Here is a 26,904-nt window from a genome sequence, read left to right on the forward strand (position 1 = left end):
ATTGAAAGGTTGAGGCAGCCAGTCCCCTCGGAGGGGACAGCTGAAACATTTCATGGTGTAAAGTCAGCGAATTTCCACCGGCTCGCCTGCCAGAGACCACAAAATGGTTTCAAACAACGGCTCGCTTCATGATATGTGTGTGTGTGTGTGTGTGTGTGTGTGTGTGCGTGCGCGCGCGTCCATGTGTGTGTTTGAGAAAAAGGCAAGTCAAGGGTGGGGGATGGGTAGAGCTAAAAAGTGTCCTCTCTCGGCCAGCCGAGTGGGCAAGGGGCGTGGTGAGCAGATTAATGAAAATGTTTTGCTGGCATGAGGGGTTTGATTGCCCCGCTGCAAAATTGCTTGCAGATTCAAAAACAGCATGTTTCATTTCAAACTCATTCTCTTGCCATACATTAGCACTTGTCAATGTAACCATTAAGCACAAGCAGTGCAGAAATTTAATTACAAAACCATTTATTTTATTGAAAGAAAAATAAACCCAAGCTACCTCAAATGCATTAGGTAGGTTCAAAACATGTTCAGCTGATAACACCCAAGGGTAGGGAGGCCTGCTGCAGGAATAAATGCGTCTTTCATGTGCGGTGGGGACTCGATATTAGAAACAGCTGCCCATAGGTCCCTCTTTATTTAAGTGCAATTATGAATTAAAAAACAACAGATTTAATGAAGGGACTTTTTATATCTGAAGTTACTCGGCTGTGGTGTTCACTCTCGTCTTCCCATTTTTGCCTCCCCTTTTCAGCGGTTCAATTAAAAATGCTAAATAGGTTGAGCAGAACTTGTTCCTGAACGGGTCACCTTCCCTGCCCCCTCCCGGCTTGTCTTTTGTTCGCCTAATGGTGGGAGAACCAAGGTCTGCGGTGTTAAAGGAAGTCACAAAAATGTGCTAAACACATCAAAAAGTCCCCAGTCTGTGTCTCATTTATGCCTTCTTCCCCTGCCCCCCGTGTGCATCTTCTACATGTTGGAAATCAGGCAGTGCAAGGCTCTCTGGTGAAATAGATTTGGCTGATGTCATGCTGGAGACGGCCTCTCCTTAGCACGACGGAGTTGCCAATAACGCGTCTGTTTTACTATTCTGCTGGAGAGGGAAGAGAAAGAGTTATAACCTTAGTGGTTTGGACTGATTTGTCCATTTAAAGTGCTTTTTTTCCCCCCTGTCTGAGATATCAACCCACAATTTCTTACAGACATCTCCTCATGTAGTTCGCTCAGAGGAGGAATCTGGAAAGGAAAGATCTTTTTCTTTCTTTGTTTCTTTTCTTTCTCTTTCCCTCCCTTCCTTCCTTCCTTCCTTCCTTCCTTCCTTCCTTCCTTCCTTCCTTCCTTCCTTCCTTCCTTCCTTCCTTCCTTCCTTTCTTATTTCCCTAGCAAGAATACGAATCTCTAAAATTTTAGGGAGGCATATTTGTCTGGTGGGAAGTGGGAAGCAGGAGGCAGATTAGGCAGGGAGGGGGGGTGTTCTGCTGGAAACTCCCTTTTGGCTCTTATAACTAAGCTTATGCACAGAAGCAGAGCCTTTGTGGCATTGTCATATTGATGATTTTGCCTGTGTGAGACCTAAGGAGGATGTCCTGGCCTGTTTCACAAAGGCCTCCAGACCTCCATTGTCTCCAAGGGACCATGGCCGATGCTCTGGGGGAGAGGGACCATGCACATCATTGTCCAACTGCTCTGAGACCAGCCAGGAAGGGACCCTGAGCAGCCACACTGTCCTGATGGCTTGGAAATTGTGCCCGCTCCCTGGCCTGGAGGAGCACGTCTGCCTCTGACCCAGATGCTCTGCTCTGTTCTTGACACGTGCTCTCTGTGCCAAAGACCCAGGGAGCCTGAGGCAGGAAAAACACATTCGGAGATCGAGAAACTCACCGCAACAGGTATTAAAGCCTGTACTACCGAGTTAAGATATCAGTTGTTTGGGGAGGAGGAAGGAGGGCAGAAGGGAACAGGATGGGGATGTTGGAGGTGGAGGGTGGGTGTTTGCATCCTATTTCAATATTCTGAGAGAACTGAGCCCAGGGTGTCTAAATTGAGCCCTGTAAGCCAAAGCCAAGGAAGCCCCGGAGCAGACTGAGCCTCCATCAGTTATCACAAGCGCACCCAGCAGAGAAAACAGCAAAACACTACAAACATTCTCTGAGGGGGTCAAGACGGTGACGCTCCACTCTGACCCGGCCAAGGAGAGATGCTCTTATTCCATCCATGACTGTGTATAAGAAAGGACAAGGGGAGTGACTGGGGGATGGTGGGACGAGGGTTCCAGACTGGCTAATGGCACTGTTACTGAAAGAAATTCCACTCGGGGTGTGAGCTGTAGACTTTCGAAACATCACATCTCACTCAATAAAAGCACATGTTGACATCACGTGCTTCTGCTTATGGGTCTCCCTACCCAGTGCTTCCAACTCTCAGGTGTGCATTTTCTACGTACGTGATGCTTCCCGGCCTGGGTTTCAGGCAGGAGAGTTTCAAAAATGTATCCTAGGTTTAGAAACCACAGTGTTTTTTTTTAAAAAAGCAACTGAATGGAATATTCAAGAATTCTCTTATTTGCACTGTCTTCTGGAATAAGACGTAAGCCTCCTAGGGAACAGAATAGGTTTCCTCACCTAAGAGCTGGGTTGGAGAAGCTGATGGAACAAGCAAGGGCTTCCAAATCATCCTGTGGCCTAGAAGCAAGAATTAGGGGAGGTGAAATGAGTTTGCATCCACATCGGTCTTCTGGGGAAGGTGGAAATCCCAGCCCTGAAGTGTGCCTACTGGAGTGTGCCCAGAGAACGAGGTTACCTTACCCAAAGTATCATTTTCACAGCCGAACCTACTCCTTCACCCCCAGGGGGCTGCACAACCCACAGCAAGATCATGAGGGGCCCTCCTTGCAGGTAGGCTAGTAGCAACGAGGGCTGCCCCCTTCAAACAGGGCTTTCTCTCTCCTCTTCTGATCCTTCACCCTCCACTCATCTCCTGCTCTGTGATACAGAGTTAATCACATGACCTTTAACATGTAGTTATAGCTATTTATCCACGGATATTTTCTGAGTATCTACCACACGCTGGGCACTATACTGGGTGCTGGGGATTTAATGAGCTACAAGACAGCCAAGATCCTTGCCATTGTGGTCTATGTCCCAATGGAGGAGGTAGATATGAATCAGGTGAACAAACAGGTTAAGAGACTACAAATTGGTATTCATGCCTTGTGATGGGTTTTAATAGCGGAGGCACCTGGCGTAGGGAAGGGAGTCACACTGGACCTAACGGCCAAGAAGAAGCCAGCCACATGGTGAGCTGGGAGGAAAGTGACAATAGGCAGCACACAGTCCTGATGTCCATAAGAGCTTGGCCTGACGAGGCCCAGCCAGAAGGCCATTGTTTTTTAAATTTTTTTTTTTCAACGTTTATTTATTTTTGGGACAGAGAGAGAGCATGAACGGGGGAGGGGCAGAGAGAGAGGGAGACACAGAATCGGAAACAGGCTCCAGGCTCTGAGCCATCAGCCCAGAGCCTGACGCGGGGCTCGAACTCACGGACCGCGAGATCGTGACCTGGCTGAAGTCGGACGCTTAACCGACTGCGCCACCCAGGCGCCCCCAGCCAGAAGGCCATTGTGACCAGATGTGAAGGTAGGGAGGCTGGGCATGAAGCCATGGGAAGTGGTGTGGATTCAGAGCGTTCTAAGTGCAGTGGGAAGCCAGTGAGTGGTTTTAAGCAATGGATTAACCTGTTCTGATTTGTGGTTTTAAAAGATGATTGGCTCCAAGTGTGGAAAATGGATTGAAAGTGAGCAAAAGGAATAATGGGGAGGCCCTTTGGGAGAGTACCATAGGCTAGGTGAGAGAAAATAGAGGCTGGAGCAGAATGATGGCCATGGGTATTCTTCTTCTTTTGTGTAATGGAGGTTGATTTGGCTTCTCAACCAATGGAGGTTGGTTTGGCTTCTCTGAGAGCTCCTGGAGGACAGAGCTTGCTTTAGTCTTCCTAGGATGAAGGAGGTGTCCTACTCTTTCCCACCAGTACCATCACATGATGCAACAAACTATTTCTCAGCTTGAGCTTCAAACAGCCTGACACAGACCACTCTCCTGCCCCACCTTGGAGACACTACCCTCCATTTCCTCCTTCCCCCTCCTCCCAATGGCAGCCCCTTCCCAGAGCCCTTCCGCCTAGAATGTTCTAGTTTTGACAAAGTCTGACTATTCCTGCTAACTAAAATGCCTGATTAAGTGCCAACCCTCTGAAGGTCTTCCCTGACTCCCTGGGATAGCGGCAGCCATCTGCACCCCTGTGCTCTCATGGCACTTTGTTCACATCTGGATTTTAAAATTTTTTTTTTTCAACATTTATTTATTTTTGGGACAGAGAGAGACAGAGCATGAACGGGCGAGGGGCAGAGAGAGAGGGAGACACAGAATCGGAAACAGGCTCCAGGCTCCGAGCCATCCGCCCAGAGCCTGACGCGGGGCTCGAACTCACGGACCGCGAGATCGTGACCTGGCTGAAGTCGGACGCTTAACCGACTGCGCCACCCAGGCGCCCCTGGATTTTAGCACCTCATAACACTGTGTTGTAAACTCTCTGCTTGGTGTTTGTCTCCTAACTCGATCCCTAGCTTCGACTCAAGTTATGAACTTATCACAAAATCTCCATTTTTCTATAGAGAGTTGTCAAGACTGAGGACTGAGGTTTTGAACTTCATTGCATATGAAATCATGGTATTACATAGTTAACATTAATAAATCTTAGTATTGTGGATTTCTATTGTACTTTAAAACCTGAGCCTTCTATTATACTTTAAAACCTAATATTTAAAAAGTTTAAATATTAAACAGTCCTGGTTAGGGAGCCACTCCCCTAATGAATGACAGGATGAGTGACCTGGAAGATCCGCCAAAAGGAATTACCCAATCTGAAGACAAAAAAGGAAAAAGACTGGAAAAACTGAGTAAGATTTAAGGATGGGTAGGGAATATCCAAAGTTCAGTATGAAGTCAATGGGAGTCTAAGAAGGAGAGGGGAGAGATAATGAGGCAGAAAATATATCTGACAAAATACTGGATAAGAAATTCCCAAATTTGTTGAAAGATCCAGAGCATAGGGAATCCCAAACAGGATAATTATGAATAAAATTGCATCTAGGCATATCGTAATTAAACTGCAGCAAAAGAAAAGTAAAGGGGAAATCTTGCAAGTAGGCAAAGAAAAACGACACATTGCATACAAGGGAATAGTGATTTAAAAGGCTGTGGACTTAATGGTGATAGTGTTGGTCGGGGTGGCAAATGGACTTACACTGTCTCAAGGTTTCTACATTTTATGTAAAGATGTTCAGTACTAACTGTAAGTATACTGTAAAATGAATCTAAGGATTTTTTTTGTAATCCTTAGCTAAACCATCAAAGAAATAATGCAAAGTTATATATTGAAAAATCTAGGTGCACCTTGGTTGCTCAGCCCATTAAACATCCAACTTCAACTCAGGTCATGATCTAACAGTTCGTGAGTTTGAGCCCTGTGTTGGGCTCCATGCTGACGGTGGGGAGCCTGCTTGGGATTCTCACTCTCTCCTCTCTCTCTGCCCCTACCTGCCTCTCACATACATAAACTTAAAAAAAAATCTAATAACTAAGTTAAAACAAAACTATGAAATATAGTCAAATAATCCAACAGAAGGCAGGGAAACAGAAGAATTAAGAATAGAGTGGAGTGGACAACAGAAAAGAAAGAGTATAATGGTAGACCTGGATACAATCACATCAATAATCACATTAAATATTAATGAACTAAATACCCCAATTAAAAGGCAGAGTTTACTAGATCTTTTTTAAAAAGCAAGACCAAGCTATATTCTGACTAGAAGGGATGGACTTTCTCACCCATATTCACTGAAGCACTATAGCCAAGATACAGAAACAGCCTAAATGTCCTTCAACAGATAAATGAATAAAGAAAAATGTGGTACAGATAGGCAATGGGATATTATTCTGTCATGAAAAGGAAGAAAATTCTGCCATTTGCTAAAACGTGGATGAATCTGGAAGGCATTACAGTAAGCGAAATAAGCCAGACAGAGGAAGACAAATACTGTATGGTATCACTTATATATGGACTCTAAAAAGAAAAAAAAAGCCAATTTTACAGAAACAGAGAATAGAATGGTTGGAGGGAGCTGGGGCCTGGGGGGCAGAGAGGTGGGAAAAAACAGGATGATGTAGGTCAGGGGTCATAAATGATCAGTTATAAGAGTAAGTTCTGAGGCTCTAATGTACAGCAAGGTGACTACAGTTAATAATACAAGATTGTAGACTTGAAAGTTGCTGAGAGGAGATCTTAAGCATTCTTATCACACACACATACACACACACACACACACACACACACACACACACACAGCTAACTTTGTTAACTATGTGAGGTAACGGATTGTTAATTTTCTTGATCTTGGTAATCGTTCTACAATGTATATGTATATCATCACATTTCACACTTTAAATATATATACAATTATATTTGTCAATCATTCCTCAATAAAGTTAACAATAAATTTTGAAAAAGAGATAAACTTTAAGTACAATGGATCAATTAATAAGGAAGACATAATGATTGTTGATGTGTACATGACTAAGAATAGAGCTTCAAGATACATAAAACAAAAATTGACAGAATAGGGGTGTCTGGGTGGCTCAGTTGTTTAAGTGTCTGGCTCTGGATTTTGGCTCAGGTCATGATCTCATGGTTTGTGATATCGAGCCCTGCATCAGGCTCTACACTGACAGTGTGGAGCCTGCTTGGGATTCTCTCTCCCTCTCTCTCTGCTCCTTCTCTGCTCACGTGCTTTCTCTCTCTCAAAATAAGTAAAAAAAATTTTAAGTTGCCAGAATAAAAAAAGAAATAGAAAAATTTACAATTATAGTAGGATATTTTAATCCTTCCTACAATTGATAGAACCACCAGAAAAAAAATCAGTAAAGTCACAGAGGCTCTAAACAGCCTTATCAGCCCCTTCACTTAACTGGTATTTATAGAACACTATACCCAACAACTGAAAATATACATTCTTTTCTACTGCACACGTTTACCAAGAGAGACCATAACCTGGGCTATAAAACAAGTCCTAATAAAATAAAAAAGGATCAAAATTATACTAGCATGTATCTTCTAATCACAGGGTAATTAAATTAAATTAGAAATCAATAAAAATAAGGTACCTAGGAAATCCCCAATATTAAATTAAACCCACACTTCTAAACAACCCATGAGTGAAAAAAGAAATCAAAGAGAAACTAGAAAATATATAAAACTTAATGATCATGAAAATACAACAAAATTTGTGGGTTGTGGCTAAAGCAGGGCTTAGTGGGAATTTTATGGCTTTAAATGCTTATATTAGAAAAGAAGAAAGGTCTGAAATCAGTGACTTAAGATTCCACCTCAAACCCAAAGTAAACCAAAGGAGAACAAGTAATATAATAAATATAGTAGAAATGAATGTAATAAGAAACAGGCAAGCAATAAAGAAAACTAGCAAACCCCAAAGTTGTTTCTTTGTGAAGAATAACACCAAAAAAACCTGATAAACTTTGTTAGAGTGCTCAAGAAAAAATAGAAAACACAAATTACCAATATCAGGAATGAAAGAGGGATTATCAATGCAGATTTTACAGACGTTAAAATAACAAAAAGAGAATACGAGAATGCTGTGAAGACCTTTATACCAATAGTTTCTACAAAATAGATGAAATGGAAAAATCCTTTAAAAATAACAAATCACCAGTATTTACACAAGATGAAACAGAAAACCTGAATTGTAGGCACAGTAATTACGCTGATCAACTATTCAAAGAAGAAATAACACCAAAGTTACACAAACTCTTTCAAAAAAATAGAAGAAGATGGGATACACTTCCCAGTTTGTTTTATGGTGCTGGTAAACTCGAATACCCAAACCTGACAAACACATGCGAAAAGGAGGCTGGCCAGCATCCCTCACAAACATAGTTGTAAACACTCTCAACAAAATATTAGCAGATCAGACACAATAATATATAAAAAGAATAATACCTCATGACCAATAAGAGTATCCTAGGAATGCAAGGTTAATTTGACAGGAAAAAAAAATCAATCAGTGTAACTCACCAAATTAAAATAATAGAGGAGATGGGGTGCCTGGGTGGCTTGGTCGGTTAAGTGTCCGACTTCGGCTCAGGTCATGATCTCACGGTCTGTGAGTTCGAGCCCCGCGTCGGGCTCTGTGCTGACAGCTCAGAGCCTGGAGCCTGTTTCAGATTCTGTGTCTTCCTCTCTCTGACCCTCCCCCGTTCATGCTCTGTCTCTCTCTGTCTCAAAAATAAATAAACATTAAAAAAAATTAAAAAAATAAAATAATAGAGGAGAAAAAGCATACGGTCATTCTGATAGATGCAGAAAAAGCAACTGACAAATACACTTTTATGATAAAAACTCTCAGCAATCTAGGAATAGAAGGGAGCTTCCTCAATCTTATAAAAGATAGTCTTAATAATGAAATATTGAACACTTTCTCAGTAAGTTTGGGAACAAGGCGATGATGTCCACTTTCATCACTTCTTCTCCACATTGTACTGACCACTACTCTTAGCCACTGCAATAAGGTAAGAAAAAGAAATAAAGGTTTTAAATTTCAGAAAGCAGAGTGGAAACTGTCTCTATTTGCAGATGACATGATTTCTTATGCAGAAAGTTCTAAAGAATCTACAAAACCATTGTTGTAATTAATAAGTGAGTTTAGCAAGGTCACATGTTACAAAGTTAACATTCAAAAATTATTTTTATTTTTATAGAATTGCAACAAACAATTAGAAAAGGAAATTTTAAGAAGTTCATTTACAAGAGTGACAGAACATACTGAGGAATACATTTAACAAAAGCTATGCAAGACCTATACACTGAAAACTATACAATATTGCTCAGAGAAATGAAAGACATAAATATATGGAAAAATATACTGTGTTCACGGATTAAAAGAATCTGTGATGTAAAGATGTCAGTTCTCTTCAAATGTATTTATAGATTTTATGCAAAATTCCAGCAGGCTTTTTTTTTGGTTGCAATTAATGAACCAATTATAAAATTTATATGGAAATAGAACTGACTTAGGTTGCCTAGATATTTTTCATGAACAAGGTTGGTAGTCTTTTACTAACTGGTTTCAAGTCTTGCCATAAATCTGCTGAAATCAAGGGTACAGTATTGGCCAAAGGGCAGACATATAAATCAACACAACACAATAAAGCCACAAATACACTGCTGGTGATTTTTTACAAAAGTGTAAAGGCAATTCAAAGGACAAAGGATGGTCTTTTCAACAAATGGTGCCGCAACAAACACATATCCATATGTCAAAAAGAAAAGGAAAGAGAAAGAAGGAAAAAGAAAAAGAAAAAGAAAAAAAAAAGAAAAAGAAAAAAAAGAAATAGAAAAAAAGAAAGAAAGAAAAGAAAAAAAAGAAAAAAAGGAAAGAGAAAGAAAAGAAAAAGAAAAAGAAAAAAAAGAAAAAGAAAAAAAGAAAAAGAAAAAAGAAAAAAAAAAGAAAAAGAAAAAGAAAAAAAAAACCTCTCTTTACCCTGCACACTTTGTAGCATGTTCAAAACTTAAAAATGGATCACAGACCTAAATGTTAAGCCTTAGATTATACAATGTCTAGAAGGAAACACAGGAGAACATTTTTATGACCTTGGCAAAGATTTCTTAGATAGAACATCAAAAACACAATCCCTAAATGCAAAAAAAAAAAGATAAATTGGATTTCATCCAAATTAAGCAGGAAATAAAGTATCTCTTTATTGATAGCTAGCAAATTGAGGCTTGCACCAGGTCACACAGCTAGCAAATGGCAGAGCCTGGAAATGAACTCATGGCAATCTGACTCCAGAATCTACATTTTTATGCATAGTATTCTAAAACAACTCCCTTTACAAGACACAATGCAGGGAGCACAGACTTCAACAGTACAACAACAGTCTGGGCTAATAGGCCAGGACAGCACCCCACAACCTCCCAGTCCCAGTCTGGACCTTGGGGAAGCCTGAGTGTTTGAGCTTTAGCAACACTGAATGAGCTTTCAACAAACTCGGCGATGCTTCATTGCAAAAGAGAAATGTTATGAAGGAGGTTAGAACTGGCCTGTCTTCCCTGAAGATTTGCTAGCTCGATCTTAATGACATATTATTGCTGAAAATAAGGGTCATCCACGTGACCGGTGTCACCCCAGGGCTGTGCTGTATGCTGCAGAGAATTCGGTTAGGCATGAGCCTGCCCCTCGGCGGAGGCTTGTGCAGGGACCGGTGGGCAGGGTGTGCCATTGACATCCCACAGTGCGAGTCCTTATTTGCTGGACCCACCCCTGCCTCTTTCTTTCCCCGCAGTGCCTAACGCAGGACTAGGCACCCAGCAGATTTCAATAAAACCTCATTGCTTGAGGGATGATTTGTGGATGCCATTTTCACATTAGAGATTTATTTGTACTTAGTTCCAAAGTCCAGACTTAGGTCACTCCGTGTTCTATAGAACAGCAAATACAAATCCCTTTACAATTCAGACTGGAAATCAGTAGATCTGGGGTAGAGGCCAAGATTCTGCATTTCCAACAGTCTTCTGAGTGATGCTGGTGCTGTCCCCTGGACCCCTCTGTGACTGGTAAGGCCCAGAGAACATGGACTCCAGAAGCAGGTTCTCTCCCTCCCTTTCAATCAAGAGAGTTCAGTGTGAACTATGCCTTAAGATGATTTTCTCCCAGGGAAGAAAATCTCAACTTGCTCATTGCATTCTCTTTGTGGGTTCACTTAAAAAAGATGGACTGAGAATATGCTGTGTTTGTAGTACAGCTACCAGGCTAGAGGCAGAAGTGTAAGGTCCAGGGCGGGCTCATAGTATGGCACCCTGCAAACACATTTGGGCACACATATTTAGAGGCTGGTGCCATCTTTGCCTGGGAAGGGGGTAGAAGCAGCCAGTTGCCCTCTGTCTTCCTGCTGAGTTTGGCTCTGATTCAAACCTGCAAACCCCTTAGAAAAAAAGTAGCAACTATATAGCGAATGCCACTGAGAGTCTCTCGCAGCCCACTTTCCTTCTACCCATGAGACAGATCAAAGTATGCACAGCTTGTCCTTCGCACACACACTCTCTCTCTCTGAAGAATCCAGTTAATGTAAGTTTTCCATCTTATTATTTATAATAAACAGGCATCTTCGGAAGGTCTTGGCTGGTCCATCTTCTATTTGGTGCAATTAAATTTCATTCCACCTGTACTTTATACTCAACCCGGTGCTGAGAAAACATAGTCTCTGCCTCCAGCACGCTTTCCGTCCTCTTTTTTAAAAAAGCTTATTTATTTTTGAGAGAGAAGAGCGGGAGGATGGGTAGAGGGGGGTGGGGGGAGAGAATCCCAAGCAGGCTGTGTGCCGTCAGCACGAACCCAATACAACCTGGAGATCATGACCTGAGCCAAAATCAAGAGTCAGGCACTCAACTGACTGAGCCACCCAGGTGCCCCCAGGCTTTCCATCGTCTTAAAGAAAGAAGGCTCACAGCTAAGTACTAGGAGCACGTAGCAGCTGAATTCTGGGGCATGGTGTACCCGATGTGACTGCTGGTTGAGGAGGCACCAGTCATGGTGGCCTGGCAGAGTTTATGGAAGGCTTCATGGAAAGGGCGGGGCTGGGCTGGAGGGACAGAACATAATGTGAATCCAGAGAGCAGAGACCAAGGCCAGGGAGGAAATCTTGCAGTCTGGACAAACGTGCACATGACCACTCCTGTCGGAGGTCAGCTTCCAGCTCCTCTGGGTTTTCAGAACCGCGCTGGCCGCGTGCTCCTTTTACCAGCACCTAACCGAAAGTTCCACAAACATTTCCATCCTGAGCTCAGCCAGGTTGGGATCTTTCATTCTACCGCAGAGAAGAGCCAGAGGCTTTGACCTGAATGCATGAAATGAAGGTGGAAAAACAATGTTTGAATTTTTAATTCAGAAAAAGGAAGCAGCCAGCAATAATCTGGAAATTCTTAATCGGGAGGCAACTGAGGACAGCACTGGCGTGACCTGGCAGAGTGGGAAACTGTGGGGTACCTTCTTCCGTCAGATTGCGATTATTGGGAGAAGCAGAGCTGGTGACATAGCATTGCTGTCTTGGATCTTTAAAAATCTGGGTGGCCACCAAGAACGTTGAGTCAGTAAGGTCCCTTTGGAAAGGTGGCTGGGCAATGAGGAAGGTCCTGGGTGTTTACAGAGGCTGCAGAGGGTCAGGGCACAGCATAGGAAAGCTCCTGCCGGGGTGACCAGAGATCCCAGCCACCTGCCGCCTGGGGCTTCTGCCCAAGAGGGCTTTGAATACCTTGGCTATCTGGCACATTCCGATTTAGGGGAGGAGAGACAATGACAAGAACAAGATTGCATGTACCTCCCACGAGTCCCATTGCATATGGGATATATTACAACTCCCTTGACAAGGCATTGTCAAGTTTAAACTATGGCCCCGACCTATCTGCTCAACCTCGCTGCTCCCCTGCACACACCATGAACACCATGTGCCCCAGCGAGGCCAGTGCTCTCGGTTCTTCACTCTTCCTCCATTCAGGCCCATCCTCTTCCCTTCTCTTCCCTTTCTTGGTCCTATCCATCCCTTAAGAGCCATGAATCTGGCTGGCTCTACAGGCCCACAATAAGCTCTTCTTTCTCTAGAAAGGGAGACCAAACTGCAGACCACACCAAATTTACCACCAGCAGAACACGGGCAACCGAATGTATTGTTGGGGAAGAAGCTGTTACCAGAAAATTTCTTTTGAAAGTACTGGAGGCACCTGGGTGGCTCAGTCGGTTAAGCGTCCGACTTCGACTCAGGTCATGATGTCACGACCAGTGGGTTTGAACCCTGCATTGGGCTCTGTGCTGACAGCTCAGAGCCTGGAGCCTGCTTCGGATTCTATGTCTCCCTATCTCTCTGCCCCTCCCCCACTCATGATCTCTCTCTCTCTCTCTCTCTCTCTCTCAAAAGTAAATAAATGTTAAAAAATTTTTAAAAATTAAATAAAAATTCTGTTGTGAAATAATCACAACAGGAAACAGGAATTTTCTTGCATTTCTTTACCCTGATTTTGTTGTTTATACTATTGCTTATGTTTTTTTTTTTAATTACCTGGAAAGGACACCCTGTAATCTTTCCAGGGTTTGAGTCCCCTAGCTCTGAACCCAGCCTGTGCTTCTATGACCACTTCATCCAGCGACAGCCTGTCCTGCATATTGAGGCCCTGAATCTTTCAAATCTTACATATGGTTACAAGGCCATTTCCTGTCTCGCTTCCGCATTAATCAGAATCTCTTTCTGGGGAGGCAATAAGTGTTCTGCATGTTACAGGATGTGTATGAATGGAAAGCTGTTAGGACAGCCCCTGACACATGTTAGATATTAATACTATTATTGTTGTTGTTATTTAACTTATTTGCATCACTTCCGAGATTTTTACTTCCTTCAAAGATTAGACATTGCCAACTAATAGGGGCTCAATAGATACTCGTTAAACTTCTTTGTGGTGATATAGTATCCACTAAATTAAACAGTGTTTTCAAGAGCCAGTGCAGCATAGCAGTTATGAGCACAGCCTGTGGAGACATGTGGGTCCAAATTCTGGCACCACCACCTGAGTCCTATTACTTAACCTCGGGGTCTCTGTTTCCCCGTCTGTAGTGCCTACTTTGTAAGTTTGTTATGAGAATCAGTGGGTTAATATTTCAGTACCACCATCACACCATGCCTGAAACATAGTAAGTCCTACGTAAGTATCCTACATACAAACATTACCAAAAAGAGTTGGGTAGAAATTTATCTTAGAAAAAAAGTTTTCTAAGCAGTACCAATTATACCAATATTAATTTGAGAGAATGAGTTCCCCCTCTTGGTAATATCATTTGTAGATAAGCAGTTAGTATGCTGAGTACATGGAGACTCAACACCTTCAAAGCAGGTGCGATAGGATCTTTCCTTGGTGGATTTGACTAATGATTGAACTTCAGGTATATATCTTTATGATGGTTTTACTCAAACTGTCCTCTCCCTTAGGGTAGTGGATGCTGTGATGTGCTACCCTGACCCCTCCTCAGAGAGTTGGGACGGCTGCCAGCCCAGAAATCTGTCCTCAGCTGGAGAGGGCCATCGGGGACAGCCATAGACAATGACCGGTCCCTGCGCAGAAGTGAGGCCCCCTCCCCTTGCCCCAATTGTTAATAATTCTGAAGGTCACCCCTAGAGCTCCCCCTGGGGCCCACTGAGGGCTCTGATGACACTGCTTTGTAGTCCAAGTGTTTTCTCTGCCCGAGCCTGCTTTTCCTCCTTCCCTTCCACTTCCACAGATGTGGATCCCGAGAGCACTCCCCGATAAACGTCCTGCACGCTAATCTCTACCTCCAAGTCCATTTCCGGGGATCCCGGCCTGTCTAGGGAGGGGCACATTCATTTATTTTTATTAGTTCTGATACAACCTTTGACTTGCAATTACCTGGACTCCACCTGTAGCTAGTGTGGGTGTATGGTGTGGTTTGTCTGGGACAACCTATTTGTGCCTTTAATTATTAAAAGGTTTAATAATTGATAGCAATCCTTTCGACTTTAAAAATATCTCTGGTGGAACAATAAATTCTACGGCCACCTCATCTGTAAACAACTCTAATGTCCCCGGGACTCACTGCCAGTGTGGAAAAGTGAGGTCATATTAACATAGTCTGGATTCCCCTAGCTTGGAGCGCCTCTTAAGTTTAATTCTGGAACCTCAGCCCCTCCCTCGTCCTCTCCTGCTTCCTCCCCAGAAAATCTGAGTGACGCTGGAGCCCACACGTTCTCGACAGATCAAACTACTGCTCAGCTACTGCTCTCGACCCTCTTCTGAGGCTGCTGGTCGAACCTCAAGGCTGACAGTCCCCTCCACTCTCCCCGGGAGCAGTGGCTCCAACTGGCACTGCTGCTTTGGGGTATCAGACAGTGTCTGGGTGTTCTATCATTGCCACAAGGCCCAGATGGCCCAAGGAGGCCCCATGGACGCTCATCCCTGACCAGGATTTGAGTTTCTACTTTGGCTGTAGCTTGATATATCTGCCCTCCCATGAAGTGAGTAAAGAAACACATTGCCTTTATCTAGGATACATTTTTTTCTTTGGTTGAACCCCAGAGTAGAAAGGCATGGCCCCCAAATGGGCGTGGTTCATCTCAGATTGTCCACAACCCTTTCCCACTCAGGATCACACACAGGCCCTCAGGTGGCTGGATCAGGTTGGGGTTGAATAACAGCCTCCAACTATAACTGGAAACCCTCGACCTAGCTAATCCCAGTGGTTCAGGTTCTTTTCCAGAAGTTTCCTCATACTCCATGTAATTGAGTTGACACAAACAGATGTGGAGGAATTGCAACCTAATTCTGCTCAAATCAGGTATGTTTGCTCTGCATGATGACACAAGATCGTAAAAATGACTGTGGGCATTCCAGTCCTACAAAGTGTTCTTGATAATCAATGGAAAAACAACAATTGTTCTGTGACCTGTAAGTATTTTTGTCTAAACATTAAAAACACTCTTATTGTTGGCTATAAATGCACCAGGAAATGAAAAATTAGCAAAATTAATATTTACATATTACACTGTAATTTAAAACATTAAAAACAGTGAGGATTAAAGTGTTTGCTTTCTTTCTAAAAAACTTATCAAAAGTAGTTTTGAGCAGTTCTTGCCTTCTTCCTCTCACTGTATAACTGTGTTTTTTAAAAATGTTTTTATTATTTATATTTGAGAGAGAGAGAGAGAGAGAGACAGAGCATGAGCAAGGGCGGGCATAGAGAGAGGGAGACACAGACTCTGAAGCAGGCTCCAGGCTCTGAGGTGTCAGCACAGAGCCTGACGCAGATCTCGAACTCCCGAACCGTGAGATCATGACCTGAGCTGAAGTCAATGCTTAACCGACTGAGCCACCCAGGCACCCCACGCTGTGTAACTTGTGATGCTATGCCTCGGTGTGCTGTCGTCCTTCTTACATAGTTTGGATCAGCGTGCAATAGTTTATCCTTCACTCCTGCGATGCCGTGAAATATCTCAGAGCATTTCTTGAGGTGAAGTTTTTTGCTGGCATCACTTCCTCTGGGACATCTTCATTTTCTTGGAATCTGGCTGCAAATGTCATGGTGGCATCCTCATCTGGGCTAGCAGCTTCACGAGCAACTTAACACCAACCAGCTCATGTTGAACTCGAGAATGCAGAAACCAGCCTTTACTGGCAGTCAGTGGTTCTTCTTCAGTCTCCTTGTGATTGGCTTTGCTGTTGTTTTTGTTGTTGCTATTGTTGATGATGCAGCTGACTGCAATGCTTTGGTCTGAATGTTAGCCAGACTAATTAGAACTTTAAAACATTATGGTCTTCAACCCAAAGTAGAAGAAAACATTCCATTTCAACCATAAGTGGCTTTATGCTTCCACTGCAGTTAAAACTGAAAGATAAAGTGGCTTTTCCTGTTTTGTTTTGTTTTTTAATACTCATTGGACTTGTCCAGTAAGGTTAGCACCATAGCTTCTAGTAGCCCTATGTTGTCCGTGAGCTTGGCCTTGCCGTTGCCATTTTCCAATCTATTCACATCCAGTTTCACTGCCAGCGTTGTCACTCTTTGTTTCTTTGCTGTACTTGTACTTCTGTTAGCTAATCCTCTGTGGATTTTTCACTTTTGTAAAATGTCATGTGGGTTCATCACCGGGAGGCAAGGAGGCAACACAGCTACATAGTTTGCTGCCTGTGTGTGAACGGAATACCAGAAGCATGGTGATCAATCACAGACAGACTTTGAAAGGAGCGATGCAACTGGTCACTTCACGATTCGCATCTGTTGTTTATGTAGTGATCTGTGGCCTGAAAAGCAGGCAGTGAAATTTGTAGTTTATGTAACTACAGTCCTATACCAAGGCCGCAGAAATTGCAACCATTTTGTTGGGGACAGGTAATACATATTAAATCATGGAAATTGAAACTTGTGTGTGTCAGAAACATGCAGTGCAGGGAGGGACTGTTTTGTGAATATTTGCACCAAATATTTCTTTTTTAATGTTAACTATTTATTTTCGAGAGAGAGAGAGAGCACGAGCAGGGAAGAGGCGGAGACGGGGCCGACAGAGGACCCAAAGCGGGCTCCACGCTCACAGCAGAGAGCCTGATGAGGGGCTCAAACTCACAAACCCCCAAGACCCTGACCTGAGCCAAAGTTGGACACTTAACCGACTGAACGACCAGGTCTCCCCCCGCCATTTTAAAAAATGTGTTTATCAAAATATTTCTGAGCGCATTGAGAGTATTGCACTTTACTCACCTTGTGGTGGGATAGTCACGTGTTATTACTTCTGGCCAATGAACTGTGACCAGAAGTTACAGCTATCCCTTCCATGCCAAAGCACTCAATTGCCAGTGAGTACTGGCACAGCCCCTGAGAGTATCCGAGCAGGAGCTACGCTGTGAGTCAGGGTCCCTGACCAACTGAGACGAGCAGAGGCCTCTGCTAAGGTGTCACAGACATATAGCATAAGCAATAAGCAAAACTTTGTTTGATGCTGGGGTAGAGAAAGAACCAGGGGCATGTAGCGAAAACAAATATTCAATCTTTATATGGCTAAAAAAATGGTACAAATACAGAAAATAGGTGTATAGTTTAATAAAATATTAAAAGGTGAACATGCTTATAACCCCTATCCAAATAAAGACAGAACCAGGTCATAAGTTTGTGCCTGAGCTCCATCCCATCATAGACCCCGCGCTGCCCTCTGTCAGTTACTGCCCTGCTGCCTTTTTAAAAAATGCTTATTTATTTATTTTGAGAGAGAGAGAGCGGGGGGGTAGGGGGAGGGAGAACAAGAGAGAGCAGGGCAGGGGCAGAGAGAGAGGGAGAGAAAGAATCCCAAGCTGCTCTGTGCTATCAGCACAGAGCCCGACGCAGGGCTTGATCTCATGAACCGTGAATTCATGACCTGAGCTGAAATCAAGAGCCAGTGGCTTAACTGACTGAGCCACCCAGGCACCCCTGCCCCGCTGATTTTTATGATGACTTCCTTCCTTTCTTTGCAGCATTATCACCTACTCGGGCATCCCTCAACATGGAGGCTTAGTTTCACTTTTTCAATATTTTTAAATCTCTGAATATACAGATTTCCCATCCACCCCTTTCCACTTGTGAATTTACTGGCTGCGGACTTTGTTGTCCACGGGTACCTGTGATACTCACGATGCGGCAGATATCTTCATCAACAGGGAGGGATTTCATCCGGACCGATTTTATGCTGCCTCACCCAGAGGATGCATCCAAGTTCAGCTTCATTCTGTCTGTAGGAGGCCTCAGGAGCTGTGTAGGGAAAGAATTTGCAAAAATTCTTCTCAAAATATTTACAGGGGAGCTGGCAAGGTATTGTGATTGGCGGCTTTTAAATGGCCCTCCTGTAATGAAAACCAGTCTGGTCATGTACCCCGCGGACGATCTCCCGGTAAGGTTCACTGGCCTCCGGGGGGAAATCTGATGGCTGTGAATGCCCAGACCTCGGACTTATTTCAAGTGTACCTATGAGTTTTTACACAGTGTTGCATTGATACTGTTATATTTAATTTCTCAATGCATTCATAATATCTCTGTGTCTCCACTTCAGTACCACAGTCATGAAGCATGAAAATAATACCTTTGTATAGTTTCCAAATAAAGTAAAATTTGAAGGTGAAAAAAAGGGGGAGTCATTTGTAGTTTCCAACAGTGTAGGTTTTGTTTCTTGCATGACCTCTTTCCTCTGACCTTGTAGTTCCTTTAATATCTCTGGTTGGATCTGTCAGCCCAACAAATTTGCGTGGGTTTGATTAATTTTGGCAAGACACCTTCATTGGCAGTGGTGCATTTGTTCACTGTAAAGTACATAATCAGCTACAGCATGACTTTTGTGTTATAAACAGTCATTGTTGCTCAATTCCAATATGTATCTGGGGTTTCAGAAAGGTGAAAGCCCAATTCAGAACTTCCCTCCTTCTATAATCTGCTTACTTGTGGTATAGTTCACACAGAAAAATCTGCATAAATCCCTTTCTTCCCCCCAGAGCTCAAAGCTCTGGCACATTCAGGTAAGTTACTGAGGTCTGAAATTGGCAAAACTGTCATAAAGATGGCCTCCATCAGCCCGGCCTTCTCTCACTATGCCTTCGACCACAAAGAGTTCACCCAAGGCCCTGTGATTCCTCAGTTTGTCTCCCCAACTCTCCACCCCAGCAGTGCCCACCTTCAAGGAACAGGTTCTCATTTTCTCCCCCCTTAGAAGATAAATTGAGGGCATCACTCATCCTAGAGGCATAGGGATTTTTCAGCTACCTGTCTCAAATATTCGGTCATAAACTTTGTGGGGTTGAAAACAGGTAGCCCTGGGCTACCTGGGTAGCTCAGTTGGTACAGACTAAGGCTGCGGTCATGATCTCACGGTTTGTGAGTTCAAGCCCTGTGTTAGCCTCTAAGCTATCATTGTAGAATCTGCTTGGGATTCTCTTTCCCTTTCTCTCTGCCCCTCCCCTACTCATGCTCACTTTCTCTCTCTCCAAATAAATCGATAAACTAAAAAAGAAAGAAAGAAAGAAAGAAAGAAAGAAAGAAAGAAAGAAAGAAAGAAAATAAAAGAGAAAAGAAGATGAAAAGAAAAGAAAAGAAAAGAAAAGAAAAGAAAAGAAAAGAAAAAGAAAACAGGTAGCCCTAAACCCAAACCCAGATAATGCTTAAGCTGTTGGGGCCAGCAAGAGTGTTTTTGTTTGTTGGGGTTTTTTTGTTTGTTTGTTTTTGGTTTGTTTTAAGCCAAATGAAAATACATTTGGTAGGGGGGCATTTTCTGTCTGGTTAGATCAGAGGCCACCACCCCCTCTTGTATTATACCTGTTCTGGTTTTTGAGTCTTGGATGTACTTGTATTGTCACTTCTGTCTTGCAGCAACCTTGTGGATGGGTGTCAATAGCCCATTTTACAGGCGAATAAACAAAAACTGGCTATGTGATGAGCAGAGCCTGAGCGAGGTCTGAATGGAAATGAGACAGATACCAAGTGCTTTGGGAAGTAGACAGTGTTGGGAGAAACGGTGATGGGGCCCTCTCTATCCCTGCACGAACTAAAACCCACATTCTTTTTTCTTCCTTTTTTTACAGAGACAGCTCAAGGAAGCATGATAAAATGAGGCCTAAGATAATATTTGGGGGGGGAAGTTTATTTTTTTATGGTCTGTTTGCATTAGACCGTCGGGCGAAGAGAGGCGGTTAAAGACTTGTCCCAAATGGCTGGGCTGGAGAAGCACACATCCAATGTCAATAGTTGGAAATACAAGTGTTTGGTTTCATTAAATTTCTTTTTTAAAAAACATGTCTTCTTTCCTTCTCCTGAGGCAATCCAAGGGAAGGAGATACGGAGCCGGAAAGAGACAGGGAGGAGGAGGGAGCAGCCAGGGCCAGGGAAGAATTGTCCAGAGGGCCTTGCTTCCCTCTGAGTGTGGTCAGCCAGCCCAGGACGCTGTCGGTCCTGACCAGGAGAAGTTGCCTGGAGTCATCCGCTGGTCCCAAGGACTGTTGCTAGTTGGGGGGGGGGGGGTGGGGGGAGTGGGCAGAGTGCCTGCATTTGTCTAACAGCACACTTTTAAAACAACAGAGCAAAAGCGAACAAATTGTCAAATTGGGGCCAGCTCTGGGAAAGACAACTCGAATTCTGTGTTGTCCCATGGACCCTTTCGGCAACAGCTGCCTCCTTTTCTTCCCCAAGGCAGAGGCCACATGCAACAGAGGAGGCCACAAGCAGAAGAAGGCAAGTTAAGAATGCAGGATCCAGCCTTCCTGCCCGTTAAAATCCCAGCTCTGATCCTTACTAACTGGTTCACTTGAGGCAAATTCCTTGTGCCTCAATTTCCTCATCTGCAAAATAGAGAAATCATAATACCTCCTGGCTGTCAAAAGGATTAAGTGGGAAAAATGCTTAGCATGTAGTAAGTGTTCAGTAAACGTTTATTGTTGTTATTCTATTATTTTTAGAGCTCTTGCTCTCCTTCCACTACGTGCCACTCCCTGGCAATCCCACTGGATTTGTCCAAATAGATCAATGCACCCAGAAGAATGAAAACACAGGTTCTCTCACAGGGTATTTTGCACGCTGTCCACCAAGACCCTCTTTCTCAGGCAGTTTCCACACAGCTCCATGGACACCACACCCTTACACTCATCAACACACCCTAGTTCATATGGCACCGTCGACCTGGATTGCCCTCTTGCCCTCCATCCACCCAAATCTAGTTCAAGGCCTACATTGTAACAAAATGCTTTCTGTTTCAAGAAAACTGACCCAAGTACATACAAGAAGAAGGGAAATGTACTGACCATACAGTTGAAAAGTCCAGAGGGTAGGTCCGTCTTCAGGCACGGCTTGAACCAGGGTCTTGCAAGAAGTCACAAGCACCTGATGTTCACCTCTTGGTCTTGCTTCCTCTATGTTGGTGCCACCCGCAGACAGACTCTACACTTCTGGTGGCAAGAGATTTGCATTGCAAAGTGAACTGCAGGTTCAAGCCCAGTGAGAGAGAGAACGTTCCTCGCTCCTAACAGCCCCAGCACATGTTGCACGTGTTCCTTGGCTGTCATTGGGTCCATTCCCTGGACCAATGTTAGGGTTGGGTGATGGGGGAGGAGTGTGATGCTCTCACCTGCAACCCAACTGACACTTCCTAGATTGATGAAGGGGAAGGGGGTTCTTCCCAGAAAGAGATGAGGATAGTCTCCAGAATAAGGGAGAATACACACAGGAAACCCAAAGCCCAGCAAATGCCCACCACATGCTCATGTCTTCCAAAACCCAGCCCCAACAATTCTAGCCAATTCTCTCCTCTGAACTCCTGACCTGATTCTTCATACTGCCATTCATGTTGGCCATGTCTTTTGCTGGCATCCTTTGTTATGAATAAGTCCTGCTACATCAGCTACTCTGTGAAACACTTTCATGTGAAAACTGTTCTTGGGTCCTTCATTTGACAATGAAGCGGTACTGCTCCCTTGTTCTGCACTGTTATGTCTCTCTTTCTGATCCTGAACTTCCCATCGTGTGCGTGTGTCTTACCTTTCTTGCAGACTGTAAACTCCTCCACAACAGGAAACTAGAATGCTTCTTGCCTAGCACCTTCTATATACTAATTGCTTCATCGATGTTGTTTGATTAGGAATCGAAGGACGTTTCTTCTCTTATATCTTCTGTTGGTGGAATGCCAGTAGGTGCTAAATAATATTCTTGGAACCACAGATTTAGGAGGAACATTGAAGGTACTTTGGGCCTTGATCCAAGCAGCCCTAGAGCTGGCCCTCCTGGGGCTGGACTCCCCCTCAGCTAGACCCCCCTCAGCTGGACCAGCTGAGGCCATCCCAGGAGACAGGAGTACAGCCCTCAAACAAACAAAACAAACAAAAAACTTTATCTACTCTTTCATTCCTCAGGGAATAGAGATTAGGTAAGGGAGGTCCTTAGTAGGTGAATGATATAAATCCACAAAATAAGAGAAATACCAAAAGGGTGTTAAACCAGTTTGGACACTTCATTCAAAGCCTTTGCCATTACCAGCAATGATTACCTGGTGAAGCCCTGTCTAACCCGCAATCTCGGTTCCAGGCCTGAGACTCCTCTCTGGGACCTCGCTGGGGGCTCGATCCCAATGCAACCCAAACTGAGCTCTGGGCAAGGCCCACAGGTCAAACACCCTCCAGAGACACCAACCAGCCTTCAGCCAAGAGGGAGGAGAGCCAGGAGGCATGGGATGAAGCATCTCCAGTTCTCAATCCTCTCTACCAGATGGAGGGGGCTCCCTAGGCGGGCAGGAACTAGTGATCAGGTCAACATGGCTCCCTGACCCTCAGGAAACCTCCAGCAGATAACTGCCACCTGACACCAACAACACTCCTGCTGTCCACTGTGGGGGCTTAGGTGGATGGGACTGGGGTGCCAGGGCAGGGGCATAGTCTTACTTTCCTAGAGAAAGAAAGACAGTGCACAGCAATTGAAGGGACTGTCAGAAAGCTTTGGATTCTTGTGTCATCATTTTCTCGCTGCGTGACCCCAGGAAAGCTCTCCAGATCTGGGTGCACTAACCTTAGGAGGGGGTGGGGTTGGACGAGCCCCCTGCCTGCTCTAAGTTAGGGGCTGGTCAATTCTGATGGCATGCTATCACCTGTCCTGGCTAATCACCCACAGGCCTCATCTCTAGGACGTTTGGTTTCCCAGTGGACAAGTAAGACTGAATCTGCACTCCAGCCTGTGCTCTGGGACAATAGGGCAGTGTGGCCCAGCAGCGAAGGGCGGGGCTCAGGAGCAGAGTTATGGCATCGATTCCTAGCTCTGCCCCCTTTCCAGGCCTCCCCTCCCACTCTATAAAATGGGGATAACTCCTATCTTGTAGAGTTCTTATGAGCGCTCAGTGAGGTGATTCAGACCAAAGCTCTCAGAACAGTGCCTGGTACTTAGTGAGGGCAGGGTAAGGGCTCACTATTAGTGTTCAGGCATCCATAAAGCTCTTAAAAACCACCATCCGAGCTAATAAAAGGTCCAGGATGCAGTTTCCAAAGGCTTCCTCGCAGTGAAAGTCGAGCCTGGTGCAGACCTGGGGCCAGGAACAGATGGCCTTGACTGTTCGCTCCTTCCCTACCTCTGGCAGGTGAGAACTGGCCTCAGCCCCATGGCCTTGAGATGGGAACTCCCCCCACCCCCAGCCTCCAGCTCCAGAGGGTGGCTGGCGTCGTGCTGCTGACACTGACCGCTGCACCCCACCTTTGCACAGTGAGGCCTGGCAGGCCGGATGTGGCCTCCTTTCCCAGCGGGCTTGTGCCAGATGGCTTGATTACCATGGGGTGCATTTCAGGCCTCCTTGCTATTATCAGCTTCTCACTTTCAGCTGCTGGATCAGGGGCAGGATCCTTTCTTTCCTCCCTCTGCCCCATCACTGGGTGTTTGTTCTTGCAGCAGCCTGGACTGCCCAGGTGGGCCATGTCCTGTCCTAGAGAAGCCTCCTCCGGGCATGCCCGCACAGACCCACCTGGACATCGTCGCACCTCCCCTCTGCTGGAGTCCGACTCCTGCCTCCCAGGATCTATCTTGAGAGAGGGTTGGCAGGTGAGGAAGGAGCTAGGTCACAACCATCCAGTCCACGCCACCAGCATTTCAAGGTCACTGAAGAAAACATCTTTCCTGCCCACCGATGACCATCACACTGATTAGGATAAAAGAGGAGAAAATTATAAACAAGTAAAAAGCGAGGATTTACACCAGAGTCATACAAAATGTGCCTCCCGCTCTAGTTCTGTCCTCACGAAGCAACCCTCTCTCTGTGGTGCCCTTCCCTCTCCCCCACCCCCCAGCCCTGACACTAAGCTCTTCCGGATCCTTCCCTCCTGATCATGGACCCCCCAAATGGACCCCCCGCCACACCCAGGTGGGTAAAACTTCCTTATGTGAGATGAATTCCTTTTTTTTTTTTTTTTTAAATTTTTTTTTTTCAACGTTTATTTATTTTTGGGACAGAGAGAGACAGAGCATGAACGGGGGAGGGGCAGAGAGAGAGGGAGACACAGAATCGGAAACAGGCTCCAGGCTCTGAGCCGTCAGCACAGAGCCCGACGCGGGACTCGAACTCACGGACCGCGAGATCGTGACCTGGCTGAAGTCGGACACTTAACCGACTGCGCCACCCAGGCGCCCGAGATGAATTCCTTAAGAGGGGGTGAGGGATGGGACTTCACCTTTGAATAAACAAACAAACCAAAAAATTCTTTCATCAAACAGCTCTAGGAGAAGCCCTTCCAGGGGGGAAGGGACAGTTCGGTAGCTAGTCCCTTTCCCTCCCCTGAAGTTTTTGTCCTCACTGGCACCCCTCTTTTGTTCTCATCACCACCAAGTCACCTTGTCTGCCTTGTTCTCCTGCCCAGGTGTGGGCTGCACCTCTTTCTGCCCCCCCCCCCCACTTTTGCAGAGCTCAGACAGGCTGGAATTCTCTAAAAATAACCTCGCAGAAAAATCAACGAAATGAACAAAAGAACACAAACAGCTGAACAACAGATGTGCCTGCCCAGTGCAGGTACCTAATCCCAAAACAACCAGAGTCTTGCCACCCCTGGGCTGGCCAGGCTTGGGTCCCTGCCTGCCTACTCCCTGCCCCTGCCAGAAAAGACTCTCTCAGGTAAAGTTTTTTGACATCCTCCCTCCCTCCCCCTGCAGAAGTGGGGAAGAGAAAAGGCAGGTGTTCACAGTGCAGCCAGCAGCTGGCCTTGTGTCCGAGCTAAGGTCAAAGGGAAGGTGGGCCCCTAGGTCCCCTAAATTGGAGCAGAATCCTGCTGGTGAAGCACCCCGCATTTGGTGTGACCTCTGGAGAGGGGAAGCGTCTAGAGAGGGGGACCTGGCTGGGGGAGGGGAGCTGGTGTGGCCACACTTGGAGCCAAGGCCAAGCTCTAGACATTGGGAGCGGCACCTGGTTCCAGCTCTGCCTCCAGGACTCTGGCCATGCCCCATCTTTTCTGGGCCTTGGCTTCCCCGGTGGTCAAAGGAGGAAGTTGGAGGAGGTGACCTCCAATGTCTCTGTCACCTCTAGCACTTTTCCATTTGGCAAGTCTCCACCTTCAGCCACCGGTTCCAACTCCCAGAGACAACTCCAGTCCATCAAGATGAGTCTTGGGTGCAGTGCCTTGGTAAAGGCATCAGTTCCCAACCGTCCTGAATCTTAATCCAGTACCGGAAACTGTCGGAGCCACTTAGCATGTGCGGATTCATTTCCTCCTCACACAAGCCCTGAGCAGGGAGGCCCTTGTATCCCTATTTCACAGATGAGAAATCTGAGGCACAAAAAGGTTAAGACCATCCCAGGGTGGTAAGCAAAAGGAAGGGCCTCAGGCAGTGTGTGTGGCTCCAAGGTCTGTGCTCTGTTCCCCCACATTCAGCTAGTTTTTCATAGGGAGTGACTACGATGGGTATAATAGGCTCAACATTTAGAAGGTGGAAACACAAATGTCCATCAACAGATAAGTGGATAAATAAAATGTAGTATATCCATACAATGAAACGACGTTGAGCCTTAACGAGGAATGGAATTCTGACACGTGCTGCAACATGGATCAACCTTAAAGACATTGTGCTAAGTGAAATAAGCCAGCCACAAAAAGACAAATACTGTATGATTGCACCTACATGGAATATCCGGAATAGACAAATTCCTAGTGATGGAGAACAGATGAGAGGATGCTGGGGGCTGAGGTAAGGGGAGAATGGGTAGTTACTGCTTAATGCTCAAACAGAGTTTCTGCAGGGGATGATGGGAAAGTTCTAGAAATGGAGAGTGGAGATGATTGCACAACATTATAAATGTGCTTAATGCCACTAAATTGTGTTCTTGAAAATGGTTTAAGATGGTGAATGCTGTGCTCTGTTAAAAATAACTTTAAAAAATATCTGTAACAGGATAGGTATCACTTATTGAGCACCTACTGTGCTGTGTGCTTTACGCATCACTTCGTTTTACCTCTACAACAACCCTGAGGGAGGCTGTGGTGTCATTCCACCTAATTTATAGGCACGGAGACCAAGATTCAGAGGACAAATTCCCCAAGGACAAGGACAAGGACCCACAAGTGGTAAGTGACAGAGCTGATACGTAAACCCAGCTAATGCTGAAAGCAAACTTGGAGAAGAGGGTAGGGAAATCTGAGAAGGCCAGAACAAGCTGGGGCGAACCAGGGTGTGGGGCCGCTCACACCCCTACCTGTCCTTGCCAGGTTCCACATAGTCCACATTTGCACTTGGTCACATCCCTCCCCCCCCCCCCACCACCACTTACATTCTTCCCT

The 26,904-nt window shown here is 45.0% G+C and overlaps 2 long non-coding RNA genes across 3 annotated transcripts; both read right to left on the reverse strand.

Moving 5' to 3' along the window:
- Window positions 1–288: 288 nt before the first annotated feature.
- LOC116738004 lies at window positions 289–8,171 on the reverse strand. The gene is made up of 3 exons (XR_004343472.1): window positions 8,134–8,171; window positions 2,610–2,669; window positions 289–1,081 (listed from the first exon to the last, which is right to left on the reverse strand). It is a non-coding gene; the product is annotated as an uncharacterized LOC116738004 (long non-coding RNA).
- A 123-nt stretch (window positions 8,172–8,294) lies between these two features.
- On the reverse strand, window positions 8,295–23,834 carry LOC115510546. 2 transcript variants are annotated; one of them, XR_003967764.1, is made up of 4 exons: window positions 22,148–23,834; window positions 21,415–21,558; window positions 18,269–18,385; window positions 8,295–8,333 (listed from the first exon to the last, which is right to left on the reverse strand). It is a non-coding gene; the product is annotated as an uncharacterized LOC115510546 (long non-coding RNA). The 2 variants fall into 2 exon arrangements; XR_003967762.1 differs by lacking the exon at window positions 8,295–8,333 and adding an exon at window positions 11,522–11,951.
- Window positions 23,835–26,904: the final 3,070 nt, after the last annotated feature.

Source organism: Lynx canadensis, chromosome A3 (genome assembly GCF_007474595.2).
Source record: "Lynx canadensis isolate LIC74 chromosome A3, mLynCan4.pri.v2, whole genome shotgun sequence".
Taxonomy (NCBI): Eukaryota; Metazoa; Chordata; class Mammalia; order Carnivora; family Felidae; genus Lynx; species Lynx canadensis.